The sequence below is a fragment of the Pseudopipra pipra genome, chromosome 1, assembly GCF_036250125.1.
Source record: "Pseudopipra pipra isolate bDixPip1 chromosome 1, bDixPip1.hap1, whole genome shotgun sequence".
NCBI lineage: Eukaryota > Metazoa > Chordata > Aves > Passeriformes > Pipridae > Pseudopipra > Pseudopipra pipra.
This window is the reverse complement of record NC_087549.1, coordinates 109482116-109486627: the sequence shown is the minus strand read 5'-3', so window position 1 is coordinate 109486627 and position 4512 is coordinate 109482116.

The following is a 4512-nucleotide window of genomic DNA, read 5'->3' as shown; positions in this document are numbered from 1 at the left end:
CCCCTCGCCCCCTCGATGAGTGCCCGGATTGTTACCGATGTTACCGGATACAGCGCCCCTTGCCTGCCGAAGCATCTCTGAACTTCAGTACTTAAAGGCAGCTCAAAGATGGGGACAGATTTTTTGGTAGGGCTTGTAATAATGGGACAAGGGGTAATGGCTTTAAACCACTAAGGCAGGTTCAGACTAGAGATAAGAAACAGATAGGAGTGTGGTGAAACGCTGGCACAGGCTGCCCAGAGAGGTGGCAGATAGCCCATTCCTAAGACCATTCACGGTCAGGTTGGTCGAGGCTCAAAGCAACCTGATCTATTCAAAATGTCCCTGCTCATTGCAGGGGGGTTGAGCTAGATGACCTTAAAAAGGTCTCTTCCAATCCAAACTATTCTATGTTTGGAAGTGCCACAGAAGTAGGTTCTTCCTAGTAAACAGCAGTTTGTATCCTGTTTATTTAATGTCTGGGGACTTTGCAAGGGAAAATTCTGAGTAGAAACCACCATGACACAGTCAGGAGTAGATGTTTGCCCAATGAGTAAATACCTTACTAACGTCAGACAGCTCATCTTCTACTAATCCCATGCAGTTGCTTTGGAGCATTTGTTTCTTTGGCAATACCATTACAAAACTCCAGTACATTTATACTAGCCCACAACAGCACTTGGTTATTGCAGAAATGTACACAGGCATATTCGTGTTCAAAGAAGGAGAAAAGTCAAAATAATATTAGAAGTTCAAAGGTTTTTACAGATTTGAGACCAAGCTTTGGAGAAGACTGAAGACTCTGCTCTTGCTGGTTTGAGCTGGCAGTGAGGATACTCAGCACTCCTGGGAGATCTTTACATCTCTTTTATAAATAAATCTATTGTACAATGTCTTCTGCACTGTACATCTTTTTACTCATCTTAACAAAGAATATGCAAAAAAAAATCAGTCTTTAAAAAAGGACAGTATTAATGAGAAAGTAATTAATCGTTATATGACTGCAGAGAAATTAATGGCTTTCAGTTTTACAGTTATATGAGGAGGAACAGAAAAAGTTTTAAAGACTCAAATCAGATTTGATGCCACTTCATTAGTCTAAGGAAATAGGTGAGAGCTAGAGTTTTTATTTTCTCCTACTGGAGAAATAGGAAGGCTTTTATTTTATGTTAATTGCATCTTATCAGATTTCGCATCGTCATAAAGTTCAGTACTTTCCCACTGAAAGTAAATCTTATGTCAAGTTTATATTACCATACAGTTCTTTTTTTTTCCTGTGTCAAAATATGGGAAAAACATACTAGACATCCTAAAATGCATGTGGGTTCATGTCCATTATAATTCTTAACACTATTCTATGATTTGTCATTCTGATGTAGGAACACAGAACCAGAAATCACCCACTATCTGGCTGCTATTATGTTCTCCACAGTCGTCCCTCTGGTTGCCAGAATTTCCAAACAAGAATACAATCATCTAATGTCTTTGTAAGCTCTATAAACATTTTCTGGTCAGGCTAATATCACCTCTGTGAGACAACTAAGTTCAGTTCCCTCTGATTTGGAGATTATGTGCTGAGAGACAGTCTGTATGACTTTCCTGGTGTGATAAGAGAGTAAGTGATCCTCCGTGGGGTTCAGAGGGCTGTGTAGTGTTGGCCTGGCTACTTATGAGAGTCACTTCCTAGTAGATTTGGACATCTACTGTTGCATAAACAGTGTAGATAGCTGGATTAAGATATGAAAATATTTGGCATGGGAAAACATGCAGAAACAACCACTTGAAGTCAAAAAACTTTGACTGTCTGTACACATAATTTTATAGGGGAAAAATCACCAACAAGAAGTGATGGCACTTTCCATTGACTTCATTAAGGCTTGCATATCTAATGTACTCCCTTACAGTGGCAGCAATCCGGGTTGCTGTTGCTGATCAGCTACAGCGAAGTAGTCAACCTCCATCAACACATTTTGTCTAGACATACCAGGATGCTATAGGGGGGATGGTAGAGCTAAAGAGTTGTTCCATGTGTTGGTAGGTTGACTGTGGCTGAATGCCAGATGCCCACAAAAGCCACTCTGTCACTGCCCTCCTCAACTGGGCAGAGGAGAAAAAATATAGTGAAAGACAAAACAGACTTGACTCGGGGAAATTAGTTTATTTTATTAGCAATCAAATCAGAGTAGGATTATGAGAAATAAACTCAAATCTTAAAAACACCTTCACCCCATCCCTCCCTTCTTCCCAGGCTCAACTTCACTCCCAGTTTACTCTGCCTTCTTCCCCCTTGAGTGGTGTAGAGGGATGGGGAGTGGGAGTCGCATCACATGTTGTTTCTGCTGCTCCTTCCTCATCATGCTCTTCCTCTGCTTCAGCATGGGGTGCCTCCCCTGAGAGACAGTTCTCCACAAACTTCTCCAACATGAATCCCTCCCACTGGCTGCAGTTCTTCATGAACTGCTCCGGCATGGGTTCCTTCTGCAGGGTGTAGTCCTTCTGGAACAGACTGCTGCCTGGTGTGGTTCCCCTGCGGGGTCACAAGTTCTGCCAGCAAACTTGATACAGCACGAGCTCCTCTCTCCATGGATCCACAGGTCCTGCCAGGAGCGTGCTCCAGCATGGGCTTCCTATGGGTCGTCTCCTTCAGGCACATCCACCTGCTCCAGCATGGGTCCCTCCATGGGCTGCAGGTGAATAATCTGCTCCACCATGGACCTCCACGGGCTGCAGGGGGGCTGCCTGCTTCACCATGGTATTCACCACAGGCTGCAGGGGAACCTCTGCTCTGGGGCCTGGAGCACCTCCTTCCCCTCCTTTTCCACTGACCTTGGTATCTGCAGAGCTGTTTCTTTCATATATTCTCACTCCTCTCTCTGCTGCTGTTCTGTGAGTTGTTTTTCTTTCCCACTTCTTTTCTATAGTATCCCAGAGGTGCTACCACTGTCACTGAACATCTCAGCCTTGGCCAGCAGTGGGTCTATCTTGGAGCTGGCTGGCATTGGCTTCTAGCAGCTTCTCAGAGAAGCCATCCCTGCTACCAAATCCTTGCCACACAAGTCCAAGTGTGGAGTACGGTTCAAATGGAGGTATATCACTCTGCACGATGATATTCCAGCATCTAAAAGGTAAGAAAGCATGCTCTGAAGGTGAATGCTGTTAAATAGGCACCCTTCTAAAATCAGACTTTTCTCCTCTGTTTACAAAGAGGAGGACCAGAAGTGAAGAACTGTCACTCTGGTGACAAGAGTTGATCTGCTAAGCATAAAAATAATTTAATCTGATTTGTTATGACTTCAATTACTTCAACTTTGTTTTGAAGATGAAGAAAAAAAGAAAAACTTGAAGAAGAGTAAGAGACCCTTCTCCTTTCACACATCTTTTAAACAAAATTTCCTTTGAAATAGTTATCAGCTTTCACTTCAGTGTATTTTCTTGAGAAGGTGAATACTTTTGTGATATTGTCAGTTCATCCATGTGTCTATTTTGGCTGATGCAGCTGATGAACAATTCCCTGAGTCTGTCTTTTTATTGAAGACAAAGAATTTTTCTTTAAATCATTCCATCTTGATTTTTTTGTTTCTTAAAACATTTCTGGTTTTCCTCTCTCTTTGGTTATAGCTGTATATCCACAGTGACGGGAAGGATCCTGACTTAGTCCCAATGTAGGTTAAATGTGAAAGTATTTGTAAGGAGACCTAACATCTCAGGCTGGAGATGAGCAAGAGCAGCACGTATAATTTTACATTCCTCCTCCCTGCTCTACAGTCATTTCCTCAGAAAAGAACAAGAGTCAGCTGGGTCAGATTTGGGGGCCAGCCCTACTGGATGAACTTGAAGTGGTGTGCAAGTCTATGGATTGAAGCTCCCACGGGTTGAAAAATAATTGCATTGGCAATCAGTGTGTGCCCACACACTATGAAAGCTCCATCAAAAACATCTAATTTGGCTTTCAACTCTCATTAGCTTAATGCAAAGTGCCTTGGTCCAGCTGGAAATGGTGTAGAAAATCCCCATTAACATTATTTGTCATTTTTATGGTATTATTCTTCTGCAAGACTTGAAGTGCTTTGTAGCAGCCATTTCATGAGGGGCATGTATTGTATTTTACTAGTGAGTTTTACTGACTGACTGACCACAGTAGTCACCGCGGTCCGAACAGGGAATGGGACACGAGGAAGGGTGCAAGTAGAATGATTTATTCAGGCGTGCGCAGGATTCTTATCGGTTCAGGCAGGGAAAAGACCAGAACATAGGGTGGGGTATCAGACAGACAAATGGGGGAGCAAATCAGGATAGGGGCACAGGCGAAAGAGGGAGGAACGTGGGAGGAACCGGGGAGAGAAGGGGCGAATGGAGGCTGTTTCCTCCCTGCAGCTCCTCCAGCCAATCGACAGAGAAACAGGGGAGCAGGGAGGTGAACAGGCCGGGATATGCCCGGAAGATACAAATTCTGGGGGAACATACAATGTGTGTATACATAATAACTATAAAGTCTGCATCATAAAGTCCGTTCAATCACTGTACATCCTTTTC